Source organism: Fukomys damarensis, unplaced genomic scaffold, assembly GCF_012274545.1.
Source record: "Fukomys damarensis isolate Sample0158 unplaced genomic scaffold, DMR_v1.0_HiC HiC_scaffold_26, whole genome shotgun sequence".
Taxonomy (NCBI): Eukaryota; Metazoa; Chordata; class Mammalia; order Rodentia; family Bathyergidae; genus Fukomys; species Fukomys damarensis.
Genome location: NW_022900938.1, coordinates 21,124,725 through 21,139,484, shown reverse-complemented (window position 1 = coordinate 21,139,484; position 14,760 = coordinate 21,124,725). Strand labels below are relative to the sequence as shown.

The window sequence follows — 14,760 nt, the reverse complement described above, 5'->3', positions numbered from 1 at the left end:
CTGTAATTAGTCTATGTATCTTTCAAAGCAATACAACAAAGTAACCATAAATAAAAGTAAGTGAATCAATAAGATCAATAAGACTTTCTTCCTGCCCTAGTACATTTTTAAAGACAGACAAGCACATAGATGTTTACTATAGGTGGAAACTTCTGCCTAGGTATATTCAAGCTTTTTAAGAGCTTTGCAGAAAATCAAAAGTCATATGACAAAAAGCATAAATATAAACACTCAATAGAGACTCAAACTTAACTATGCACATTAGGTACCATTCCTAAAAATCAAAACACCTAAGTCATAAATAGATTTCTAATTGAACAATAACAAAAAAATCCTGGCAACCTGAGCTTCTGGAACTCAGCAGAAATTCTGAGAACCCTAACAAGGGAAGTAAATCTGCAGCTTGGAGAATAACCACAAGAGCTGAAGCAGAGCCAAGAGGTAAAACAATTATGTGAAGCAAGAGCAGATGGAGAACAGGAGGAGGTAGGCACCGTCACTCAGGAAGATGACAAGAACCACAGGCAGCTCTTTTTAGCCTGAGGATAACATGAGACATTCACAGGACAGCTATTCTACTAGATTCAAGGAAGGCAGACCATTGAGGGAGGAGGGGAGAGAACCAATGGAAATAGTACTCTGATTAAATGAAGTTAATGTATTAATACACAGGACAAAAACATTTATGAGGACTTCAGAGCCAGTTACAAAGTACAATACTCCAGGCAAGTGCAAAACTCAGGAAGGATGCATTGAAAGAGTAAGAAAAACCATTTCACAATAACTGCAATAAACCCTCCCCCAAACTGACACAGCTCAGCTTTGCTGCCACTTCTGGATGGGAGAGAAGAGTACAGTAGAATGTGTATTTATTTACTTCAGCTTTTCAGAGGGTTTCCTGAGGGACTAGATTTTCTCTTGCCTGATTCAGGAAGCTTATGGAACCAGCACTGTTTGGGTGCCTGGGTGCCCACCAAAAGCAAAGGAAAGCAACAACAATTTGTTGCAGCAAGAGAGGGCCAACAGCAGCACACAGAATCTAGCAAGCTTGCTGTCACTGGCAAAAGTTGGACAATTCATGGCTTCTCCCTAAGGAGGGAGGGAGAACAGAGGAGATTACAAATAGTACTCTGGCTTTCCAGAGAGATGTCCAAGGGACTACTATTTGTTGTACTTGATTTAGGGAAGGAGCTGGCATACAGTTGCTCCTCAAGGTCCATAGGAGACTGGTTCCAGGACTCCCCACAGATACCAAAATTGGTGGCTACTCAAGTCTCTTATATGAAATGGTACAATATTTGCACGTAACCTATACACATCCTACCATACACTTTGATTCTATATTATTTATAATACCTATTACAATGCAAATGCTATGTAAATAGTTGTAATATATTGCTTAAGGAATAAAGACAAGAAAAGTGAACATGTTCAGCAGAGACACCATTTTGGAGGGAATATTTTATGTCCTTGGTTGGTAGAATCTGTTGAAATAGAATCCAAGGGCATAAGGGACTAACTGTACTCATGATAGCTAAAAGAAGAAAGGAGAGTGAGGCAGCTTGTGCTGTAGAACCAGAAAGTACTACAGATGGACATTAGAGGGAGAAACAGATTAACAGACCCCTCAGGGTACCACACTGAGGGTTGTACCCAGAGCCTTTGCACCAACCTACCTTAGCCTTTTCTATTTTTTAATTTTGAGACAAGTTCTCATCATGTTGCTAATGTGTCCAGGCTGAGCTTGAACTTGTAAATCTGCTGCTTCAGCCTCCTACAGTGCTAAACTACAGGCACAGCCACCATGTCCAGCTAAGTGTTCTTTTAAAAGAAATACAGTTCTCTACAATTGGAAAATTACATTCCCAAACTCAGAGAAATACCCTGCAAAAACAAACAAAAGACTTTAAAGTCCCCCTGAATTTCTAGACAGGCTGATAAATATTTTCTTCTGTATGAACCCACCCCATAAAGGCTGAGAGAGGTGGATATTTTTGCAAGTGCTTAAACGTCAGAAACAACAAATCTGAAAGGCACACAAAGGCACCAGGAAACATAGCCCCATCAATAAAACAAATCTCCCCAAGATACCCTCCCAACAGATATTTATGAATCACCTGACAAAGAATTCAAAGTAAATATCCTAAAAAGCTCATGATCTATAAGACAACACAATAAGCAACTAATCAATATCAGGCAAAAGATGCATGAACAAAAGGAAACTATCAATAAAGAGAAACTATAAAGAAGCAAAAGCTAATTCTATACCCAGAGTGCACAAAAAATTCCCTAGATAAGCTTAACAGCAAACTTGATAAAGCAAAAGAGTTAGCAAATTTAAAGTCAAGCTATTTAAAACTGTTGAGTCAGAAGAGCAAAGAAAAAAATGAATGAAGAAAATCAGAGAATCCTAAGGGATTTACAAAACATCAAGAGGGCCAGAAGTGCATTTGCAGAGTCCTAGGAAAAGAAAATATAAAAAGGAGAGCTGATTTAAAGAAATAACAAATGAATACTTCCCAAGGCTAAGGAAGGGAACTAACATCTGAATTCAAGAGGCTCAAAGGACTCTAACCAAGATAAACCCATACTAAGATGAATTATAATCAAACTGTCAAGGCAGGCAGAATCTTAAAAGCAGCAAGAGAAAGGGAAGCTATGTGTCTATGAAAATAGGAATTCAGTGAAAACAATGTTAGTTTGTATGTATTATATAGGGAATGAAGGGATTTCAAGTAGAGATTAAAATGAATATAAAAAGATCAGGAACAAAGGGGAGAAAAGTACAAAGGGACATCAATTAGATCATCAGATTTCTTATTAAAAACCTTGCAGGCCAGAACAGTAGAATGATACATTAAAAGTTCTATCAACCAAGGTTACTATACTCAGCAAGAATGTTCTTAAAAATACAAATACTTTCCTAAATAAAAGCTGAAGGAGTTCAACATGGGAGGTGTTCTTAGATAAATTTAAATATAGAGCTAAACATAGGATACTGTAATAGTGTTATTGTGGTGCATAAAGCACTTTTAATTCTTATATAGAATGTAAAGACAAAAGCACAAAAAATAAGATTATGTTAATGGATACACACAATAAAGATAATTTGTGAAAGTAATAACATACATGGGTAAGAAGATATAAAAGCTTTGTATATGATTCGGTTAAATTATTAGCTTAAAACAGACTGTTATGACATTTTATTTAAGCCTTTTGCTAACTAAAAAGAACTATGTACAGAAGATATACAAGGAAAATGAGAAAGGAATCAAAGCATGTTGATACAATAAAATCAATGAAACAAAAATGAAGGCAGTAAGAGGAAAAAGCTAAAAGATAGAAAACAATGAAAAAAATGGCCACACTAAGTTTTTCCATAATTAGTTTAAATGTAAATGGATTAAACTCTCCAATCAAAAAGACAGCCTGGCAGAACAGATAAAAAAGCATGAGGCAATTATATGTTGTCTACAGATAACTCACATTAGATGTAAGGATACACCTAGGTTTAAAATGAAAGGATAGAAAAAGATATTCCACACATATAGTTACCAAATGAGACCAGGGATGTTCAGACCTGTATCAGACAAAATAGACTTCTGATCAAAAACTGATGGTCATAGGAGACAAATAAAGGTATTATAAAATTATAAAAGACTCAATCCACCAAGTAGATAGAACAATTATATATGCAATCTAACACCAGAGCAACCAAATATATGAAGAAAAAATTAAAAGAACTGAAAGGAGAAATAATAACACATTAATACTAGCAAATTTTAATAACCTTTCAATTACAAACAGAACAACTAGCCAGAAGATCAACAAGGAAAGTGAGGAGTTAATATGTTCCCGCTGGCTTGAACCACTGGCGGTACACATATAACTATCCCATGGGCTGCTTCTACCACCCAGTGCAAACTGTCCCAAGCCACTTGATGGGACAACCATGCACGTACCACTGGTGGTTCAGAGCCACCCAGCAGTGAGATATATGAATTACGGCTCTGTAATTCGTGATTGTAATTCTAATACTATGGACAAAATGAACCTAACAGGCATTCCACCCAAAAGCATAATACACATTCTGCTGACATGCATATGGAATATTCTCCAGGACAAATCAGGCATTAGTCCACAAAACAAGTCTTAAGAAATTTAAGACTGAAACCATACTAAGCATTTCTTCTGATCACAATGACATGAAACCTGCCATCAACAGTAGTAGGAAAACTGGATAATTAAAAAATACCACGGAAAAATTAAAAAATACACTGTTAAACAACCAAGAGATTAAAGAAGAAACCACAAGGTAATTAGAAAATATGTTATGACAAGTAAAAACAAAATTACAGCACATTTATGTGATATGACAAGAACAACAGTAAGAGGGAAGTTTACCTACAGTTTAACAAAAAGAATGAAAATCTCAAATCAACAAAATAACTCTGAATCTCAAGGAATTAAGAAAGGAGCACTAAAACCCAAAATCAGTAGAAGAAAGGTCATGATAAAGAGTAGAGCAGAAATAAAACAGAAACAAACAAACAAACAGAAGAGATCGGTAAAATTAAGTATTGGCTTTTTAAAAAAATCCACAAAATTGCTAAGTCCTTAGCTACATTAACTAAGAAAAAAATAACGAACTCAAATAACTAAAATCAGCAACAAAAGAAAACACACTGCAATTGATAGCACAAAAATATAAATGATTATAAGGAATTAATGTCAACGACAAATTAGATACAACATGCCAACAAGTTGGACAAGCTTGAAAAAAATGGACAAATTCCTAAAAGCACACAACTTCCTAGGATTGAATCATGAAGAGAAACACTGAACTGTTTTATAAAACTGTAGAGTAGGAAACTGACTCAGTAATCAATATCTAACAAAAAGAGGACTTCGCTGAAGAATTCTACCCTGCATTTAAAGAAAAATTAGTATCAGTCTTCCTCAAACTTTTCCAAGAAGTTAAAGACAAGGTGTTATAGTTCAAATATATGTGTCTTCTTTATAATTCATATGAAACTTAATCTCCAGTGCAATAATATTAAGAGATGGGCCCTTGAGGAAGTGATATGGTCACAAAGGTTCTTACAGTGTGAAAGGGATTAAAAGCCTTTATAATAAAGAAGCTTCACAAAGGCTTTGGTCCTGTTTGACCTGGGCTTCTGCCAAGGAATAAGTAAAATAACTTCCATTTACAGAGGACATGATCTTATCTGGAGGAAACCCCATGAGATCCACCAAAATTATTCACAGATTTCATATGCATATAAACAAGAGTAGTTCAGCAAGGAAATTAAAGATTAGGAGAAGCGAAAAGACAATCTATAACAAATTAATAACCTTCCTTCCCTCCCTAAATCTAAATACCTTTATTTATACAATAAATACTATCCATATACTGAATTTTGTCTATCTGAAAAATTATCTCCATTCACAGCAGATCTCTGAAATCTAAAAGATTGTAGCATAATTACACACACACACACTATTTTCTCCTCAGCTCAACTCACAAGAAAGTATTTACTTTTAATGACAGAAGAGTTGATGGCATATTAATAGTTTCAGTTGCTAGAGGATAGATGTAAATGTGATTAAAGTGTAGACATTTGCAACATTTCCAACACAAGGAGAAAATGACTTCAGACTAATTAGTTAAAAATACATTAAAAGCAAAAATACCTATGCTACATTCTAAAGTCACATCTATGGGCTTCCATGACATTTATAAAGTCCTTATCTATTTTTTTAACTTAAAAATTCATACATGTTGGAAAATGAAAAGTCACAAAAGCTAATCTAAAATTTTTAAAAGTTCCTTTATATGTGAAATCTACCTACATATGTTTATTACAACCTTAGGAGAAAATAAAGAGCTTGTTTTTATTTTTGATAGAATTGGTTACTGTCACATAACTCATTATTTTCTCTGTGCATCAGCTATGCCAAAGATTCAATATGTAAAAGAAAAACCCACAAACCTCTTTTATCACATCTTCCATATTCTCCTTCTCCTGAATAAGTCTATACCTGAGTTCATTGTTTTCAAGGCATAAAGTTTTCTAAAGGCACAGTGTTCAAGTCACAGTTTTCTAAAAAGCACATAGTGACAAATGATTGGGGCAAGGAAGGTAGTTTAAACAGGTATATTAATTAAATATATCATTCAACATATTTGTGCTAAATATTATGATAGATCACTCCAATTCACAGCTGAACTGTCATATTTTAGACAAGTTTGATAAAAACATGCAGACATCATTACACAAAAGCCTCTATTTTGTATATAACCCATTATCCTACCCATCTGCAAAATAAACAAGTAAATTCAGATAATGACTTCATTAAACATTTTATTTTAATGGTCAAGGGTACTTGTAGTTTTCCTGTTTCCAACAGCACTGTACTTAATTCTGTCAACGAATCTTAAAAATTTGTATTTGGTGGTCAAATAGGAAAAATTATAGTTAAATGTGTATCACCAGCAACATATATAATACACACCTATGATCTAATGGTACAGATTACTTTTTTTTTTTTTTGGTACCAAAAATCAAACTCAAGATCTTGCACTTGCAAGGCAGGCACAGTGCCACTGAGCTAAATCCCCGGCCCACAAATTACATTTCTATCAACACAGTAAATGTCATAGTAACATTCAAGTCATATAAATATACATACAGTGTGTATATATATATGCATATATACATACTTCATTGGAATGGCTTATACATAAATGTGGAAAAGTAGAGGGACGAAGGAAGCAAAGAGAGGGATTTCTTTTCCTACCTTCTACTGAAACATTCTGGCAAATTTCACAAATGAAGTATCCTGAAATCTCTGTGTTCTGGCAAACTGATCATAAAAGGTTGCGTAATTATTTGAAACCTCTTTTAGAAAATCCACTGAATTTGAAGAATGAAAACAGGATTATTTTTTGTTTTATTTGGTACTGGGGATCGAACTTGGGACCTTGTTCTTGGGAGGCAGGCAGCGACACCACTGAGTTAAATCCCTGGCCCGAAAACAAGATTTTTGTATAACAAAAATAAACAAGATTATTCTTTTGTTCATTTATTTGTTTGTTTTTAACAAGATTATTCTTAAAATAAGCAATTTTTAATCACTTACTACACTGAATTTATTATTTTGCACTTATCTATAATCTTAGAGAAAATGTATCAACTCAAGAAAGAGGCCTTTCCTTGAACAGCTAGTGCATAAATGACCAAAGATCAGTATCTGCCTTAAGATCAGACAGGATTAACTTCAGAAAAATACTTCTGTGTTTGTATATATTATATATACATATGTATATAAACATTTGTAAGATATAAACATTTGTTAATTCTATTGGCAGGACAAAAAAAAAAAATTCAAACCATAGCTCCATGCAGTAAAGTACTTTGCTCCTCCTGTACTGGTTTATATAAGCAATATAAACTTTCATCAACCTTGGGCTGGGGATTTAGCTCATTGGGGCTACCACCTGCCTTGCAAGCTCAAGGACTGGAGTTCGATCCCTGGAACCGAAAAAAAAAAAACAAAAAAACTTTCATCAACCTATTTAGTTACTGAGCTAACTCTGTTATATTTATATACCTTTATTTCAGAAACAAATATATCATGATAGAAAACACAAAAATAATTATAACAGAAAATGAAAGCTGACCAAACAAGGTAGTCCTAAACAACCTAGAAAAAACAAACTCCTCTGATCTCATTTACAATATGTTCTCTTCTGGAATTATCAATAAAAAGAGGTGTGTGGCGGGAAAATAAGGAGAGTGAAGAAACCAGTTTTAATATTCCTACAAATGGCTGGCCTACTCCTAAATAAGGCAAAGCTGGACAGGAACTATTTTTCACTACCACAGTAGCAACTGTTGATAGTTCCTAATACTCATCCCCTCTTCTTCCTCAATAGAACTCTTCATATTATGGTGTGAACATGGCTCCCTGGCATGAAAGCCTTTAGGTCTCAGCTTTCCTCCCCTTGCTCGCAGGAGTGACAAATGAGAGTAAGTGAAAGGGTATGTATCTTTACCTCTCTGCCTTCACGTTAGCTGGAATGTGGACATAAAGTCTAGTGCCCTATAGGCATCATGAGATATACTTGGAAGCCATACAGAGGAAAGCCCCAAAATGGAACTAGTCTGGGCTTCTCACCTTGTAGAGAGCCACACCAGCCTGGAAACATCAGTGTGCTGAAGACTGAACCCATGGCCTTGTGCATGCTACTCAATGAACTGTGTCCCCAGTCCCTGGTTTCTTGAACTGTAGAAAAAAAATTAAATGAACAAACATCTACTCTGTATATGTGATCCATCTCAGCCTCTTGAGTAGCTGGTACTACAGGTATGTGCCACCATGTCTTTCTGATTAAGAATAAAGATAGGAAAAATAAATGTAACTTCAATTTAAGAAGTTTATCAAATTATACATTATAGTCCACAGCAATAAAGTGTTATGAATAATCCCCAGTAACCAAGGGAGAAAGGATTAACCAGACTGAATTTTAGTGACTAGTTATTAAATAAATCTCCTTAGAATTATGTTCTATGGTATTCTGTGAGATTTAGTGTTACCTATCAATGAAAGAGTTAGGGAAATACTTATTACATAAAAGTGAACAAACTTAGTTTTGTTTTTTTTTTCCACTGCTGCTGTAAATGCATATTGTGGCTACAAACAGTTGGTTTGGCCTCTGCAGGGAGAGGATGGAAAACTAGAGGAGAAGCTACAAGGGCCACCCAGAACTTGAACATTTGGAGAGGCAGGTTGGTTTCCTAACAAGACAGGTTAAGCCAATGATGGCTGTGAACAAACTTAGTTTTCAAGTGTGTGTGTGTGTGTTTGTTGTTTTTTATTTCAAGACTTCAGGACCCTTTAAAAGTATCTTCAAGGTGGGGATGCAGTATGTACAATACAAATTCCAAATTTATTTTATCTTACTTTTGTGACACTTAAACTAGAACTGCTACACAGATTTATCATCTCTAACCAAAAATCTGAAATCAGAAATGCTCCAAATTCCAAAACTAACTGAGTGCTAATACAACACCACAAGTTGAAAATTCCACACTTCATGTGACTGGTCACAAGTAAAAATTCAGATTAGTTAAAAATACTGTATAAAATTACCTTTAGTTCATGTATATAAGGTGTATGTTAAACACAAATGAATTTCAGGTTTAGATTGGGTCTCATCCCCAAGGTATCTCTTTATATACAGTATACACATATATTCTAAAATCCTAAAAAAAAAGCCAACATCTAAAACTCTTCTGGTCCCAGGTATGTTGGGTAAGAGATACTCAACCTACACAAACATTTTTAAAAGAGACGGCACTGATAATATGGCACTATATTTTAAAGTACATGATGCTGTCCTTTTGATCAATATCAATTTTTAATCATGTGAATTTTCTAATGTGTTATCACCTATTCTTATATGTCATGTGTTAACTACCTGTTCTTATATCCAGAAATTTTCTCATATAGTGATTCACAACCTAAACCAAAAGAAGCAAAAATTTTTTTGAAAATTTATTCCACAGAACATTATTTTCTACTAATTCCAAATAGCACAAGAAGGTTTTGCAGGAAATGAAATGAAACCATGGTAACCACCTAAACCGATCATGAGCTATCAGATCAAAAGAACACACAGTACACTACACGTCAACGCCTACCAGCAGCATAATCGTTCCCCAGTTCCTTTTGATCCTCCTTCTTAAACACACAAAAAAGCTTTCAACCAATTTTCAGTATTTTAAAAATGTGGAAGCTCCATTACCAATATCTACCATAATTCTTTGGCTTTACTTAGGAATTCTAGACCATCTCACTTTAAATGTCAAACTAATATCCTGAGATTCAACTAAGAATTGGTTCTTTTCAATCATTAGCAAAATTATCTTGTGTTACGTCAATGAATTTTATTATTTTCTAATACAGTAAAAAATAGTATCCTTGTAATAAATCTTCAGTACTGTAGAAACTAAACAACATTCTCACAGGAATCCCTTAACAGAATTTTATCAGCATTCTAAATACAAAGCCACAATAAATTAAATCATAATTGCATTTATAGAATTCAGAGGATTTTCATCATCTTCTTATCCACTCCAATACTAATCATCAAATTCCACCTTAGACACTGAAACTGAACTCACATTGGTTCAACATGTTCTTAAACTATCAATCATCAGCTAAAACTCAATAAACAAGGTAAAGATTGATTTTTGTCAGGCATTAGCTGTTTGTTACACAACTCCATATCCAGGCAGACAATAGGGCAAACCTCAGCAAAGACTAACAGATCATCTTTGCTGTTATGGTTAACTACCTCCCAACCGTTCTTATTTAAAATAAAATACAATATACATATATAGCCTAAAACAGACATATAGTTTATGCATGACCAATTTCTGGAAGGACAGATAACTGGATTATATAATTTATCATCATATACATTTATGTGGAAAAAATTTTTAACATATCTGTTGCTTTCACAATAAGAAAAGTACATAATTTATCATCATATTCACCTGTACTTGAAGACTTTTTGTACCACATCTGTTGCTTTCACAATCATAATTAAGATGTGATAAACACTATGAATCCAGTTATTTTGCAGAGATTTGTTGCTATTTTTCTTTGATAAGTTATTTAAACATGGCATAAAATTATTTTTTATTTTTTGTTGTGGGAGATTAAATGTAGCGCCTCTAGCATGCTGATTACATGCTCTATCACTGAGCCACACTATCAGCCCCAAATTATTTTTACATGTACAAATGCTCATAGAGTATTTCAATGTAATTTTAGATCGTTAAACTTCAAACACATTTAATTTGGTTTTTCTCTTTATGGAGAAGTGGAAAGTTAGCCCTTTTGATAAATAGTTGAAATAATTCTCAACTTTAAAGACTAAAATGTTAAGCTTTAAAAGTTACTGATTTCTGGCCTGGGATTTAGCTCAGTGCTTCTGTTGTCTGCCTCACAAGCAGAAGGTACCAAGTTCCATCCCTGGTAACAACAAAAAAAAGTTACTGATTTAAAAGCTTAGAGTTTACCCATTATGTTGCAACTCTTGTCAACTTGTAAAAGAACTACTTATTTTATTATTGTTTCTAGATGGTGTTTTTTTTTCTAGATGGCGTTCTTAACAAATTATATTACTCCATTTCTTGGCTTTTTGTTTTTAAGCAAGTTAAACCCTGATTTTCTCATCCGTAAAATGCAGAAAACACTACCACATGAGTTTATTCTATAAATAAAACTAAGTATTTCAATCTATTGTCACGAACAAGAGGTTGAGTTACAAGATAATGTCACCTGTACAGCATCTGAGGTGGCCAAGCAGGGTCTGACATGAGTGAAGTCCTTGGACCACTCGCTTCTGGCCATAATGGGCTTGGCATTTTCAACTCCAGATATTTCCTAACAGCACCCTTTCTATGCAATGTGAAAAGGCTGGGAAACCCTGAGAATTAATACACATAAAATATTGAATAATATCTAGAACAGCAAATATCAAGTAAGCATTGGCTACTGTTTTATGTATGAAACTAGTCAGGCCAGGGATTTAGCTCAGTGGTTCTGCCACTTGCCTCGCAAGCACAAGGACCTGAATTCGATCCTCAGTACCAAAAACCAAACCAAAACAAAACTACTAAGTCAATTAACAAAATGAATGTGCTCAATCATTCAAACAAAAGGTACCCTGTTATCAACACATTCCAGGTCAGTTACAGAGAAATGGACCTCTGAGTATCTAGGATGCCTCCTACTGTATTTCAAAGTACACACACAAGTCAGATTCTAGTGATTCTTTGCAAAATAGGTAGCAGAGTCAGGAAGTGATCCTCATCTTGTATCAGTTCCTGTTGATTAGCTGCAAAAGGTACTTGAAACTTAACTCCATCCTAAGTTAAATGTTCAAGGTTACCTTAAAATACAAGCCTTAAAAATATTTTAAAAATCCTGAAATCAGCTTTTTCGGCTCTCTGCTTTAAATCCATTTCTATGTGTTCACTTTTGAGAGAGAACTTAAGTTTGAGTGGATAAGATGCTAGTGAATAAAAACCATGCTGAGTATAAAAATTTGAAAGCTGAAGTACTATTCAAGTTAAGTATAAACCAAAATTATGAGATACCACTTCACACTAGGATGCCTATGTTCGAAAAGACATAACAAATGCTGACAAGAATACTGAAAATTGTTACCTGCCTTTATTGACATCAGACTGTAATGGCTGAAAACAATTTGACAGTTATTCAAAAGATTTACTTTTTAGAAAAAACTTATTTGGTACTGGGATTGAATACAGGGCCTTACACATGCTAAGCACATACTCTACCACTGAGCCACACTCCTTGCCCCCCAAAATTACTTTTGAATTATAATATGACCCAGTAATTTTACTCCAAGATACATACCAATAAAAATATACATACATACAAAAAACTTGTACTTAGAATTATTCACAACAGCATTATTTATAGTCAAATTATTCATAATAACCCCAAAGGGAAAATAACCCAAATGTCCATCAACTGAAAAACAAAATGTGGTACCTATCCTTTTACCTGAATATTTTTCTAATATTATTCATTAATAAAAAGAAATAAGCTACTAATACATGCCACAACATGGATAAACCTTTAAAACATCTTGCTAAGGGCCAGAAGTTGACCATAAAAAGTCACAATATGATTCCATTTATATGAAACTTCCAAGATATACAAATCTATACAGACAAAAGTAGTTTAGTGTTTGCCTAAGTTGGGAAAAATGGGACATATGTGCAAATGGATACAGAGTTTCTTTTTAGGGTGATAAATGCTCTAAAATTACATTGCATAACTTAGATTTACTAAAAAATGTTTAATTATACATTTTAAATGGATAAAGTGGCATGTTAATTATAACTCAAAATTATTTTTAAAAAAGTATGATAGAAAAACATGCAAAAGCCATGCTTGCAAATAATTAACTTGGGAAAAGAGTTGCAATTTTTAAAACACAGAAACAGTGCCTGGTTGCCAAAGGTAGATGTTTCATAACACTCTGGATTGGAGGCTAGTCTTTTTCAGTCCAGGAAATATAGAAAGAAAAACAATCAGTAATGGCACTAGCCCTTAACTATTTTTTTTTTCTCTATCAACTTAACACTTTAGCAAGCAGTCTTTTAAATTCATTGATCAAAAAAAGGATGGGGGGTAGGAAGTGTAGGAAGGAAAGAGTAGGAAGTGGAGGAGTTTGCATTTATCTGAATTTATCAAACAGAAGAAAACTGATAGAGCTTCTTCCTTTTTACTCCCTCTTTTCCCACTCTAATATTAATCTGTTAATCAAAAATGAAAAATTAACTCAGTCAGCCTATGTTATTTAAGTTTTCTTTTGTTATAGACACCGGGCGTGAGAAGCCATTTCTCAGAATGTTGCATAGAGCCCAGAAGAAAAGGATGTGAGTGGATCCGACATTAAACGGAACATTCCTCAAAGTGTGTGCTACAAACAATACTCATAGACTGAGAAGTACTGCAGGAAAGAAATCCAACTGATGACATTTAATGGCAAGGAGCCTCACAAGAGACTGCACTGAGTGTTTGCCAAAACTCCCCTCCCACAAAGACTGTGCAGAGATCTTCAAATACTTCTTTCTATTCCTCCAGCTCACCAAACCTCTATGTAACCAATTATTTAAATAAGTTGATCCATTCCATTCGGAGTCAAATCCTCAAAGATCGTTTTAGGAGGTACTGACTTTCACTTTGAAGTTACAGCTACTGTCATTTATTCTCAAAATGAAAACAATCCTATAGATTATCTTCTGTTTGTTAATGATGTACTGTATACAATTTGTAATAAAAAGACAACTTAAAAAGTACAAAGAAATAAAATTAATCACTAAGTTTACCACTCAGATAAATACAAAGTACCATGGTGACCATTCTCTTAAACACTTGTATTAGTCAACTTTTCAGAGATGTAACCAAGTACCTGATACACACAATTGAAAGGAGAAAAGCTTTATTTTAGCTTATGGTTCCAGAGATTTTAGTCCATGATCAGTGGGCTCCAAGGCAGAAACATCAAGGTGGAAGGGTATGACAGAGGGAAGCTGCTCACCTCACAGGAGTCAGGAAAAAGTGAACCAGAAAGGAAGGAGCTGGGACAACATTTAACCTTCAAGGGGACAGGAAAGGAAAGAAGGAAAAAGAAAAAAATGTGAAAAAAGGAAAAAAATGGAAACAAAGTCTTTGTAAATAAGAAAGGGTGAAGAGGTAAAGGGAGTTCAGGGGTATGGGGAAAAAATAAGAACCAAGATATAACATGTAAAGGCACAAGATCCCAATGATAAATGTGACTGTATTGTTTGCTTTAAATGTGCCAATAAACTTAATGGGGGAAAAAATAAAGACAGAGGTCCAAGGTAAAAGAAAAAATTAACCTTCAAAACTATAACACCAGTGAGTTGCTTCATCTAATAAGGCTATTCAGCTAATGAAATCATCAATATTTCATTGATGAACTTAGCACCTTCATGATACAATCACCCATCTAGTTCCCATCCCAACATTGATGAACTGGGGATCAAACTTTTAATACATGAATCTTCAGAGGATGTTTCATATTGAAACCTCTACGACACCTTACTACTTATATATACACCCACAGATACATTATTTTACATAAGCAGTATAATACTATACATACTGTTCTGTATAATTATT

At 34.2% G+C, this 14,760-nt stretch overlaps 1 long non-coding RNA gene across 3 annotated transcripts; it reads left to right on the top strand.

Moving 5' to 3' along the window:
• Nucleotides 1-383: 383 nt before the first annotated feature.
• On the top strand, nt 384-13,830 carry LOC104850203. 3 transcript variants are annotated; one of them, XR_776905.2, is made up of 4 exons: nt 384-486; nt 7,940-8,045; nt 8,708-8,792; nt 13,433-13,830. It is a non-coding gene; the product is annotated as an uncharacterized LOC104850203 (long non-coding RNA). The 3 variants fall into 3 exon arrangements; XR_002024802.2 differs by lacking the exon at nt 8,708-8,792 and having other exon boundaries at nt 7,940-8,033; nt 13,433-13,827; XR_776906.2 differs by lacking the exon at nt 8,708-8,792 and having other exon boundaries at nt 13,433-13,824.
• Nucleotides 13,831-14,760: the final 930 nt, after the last annotated feature.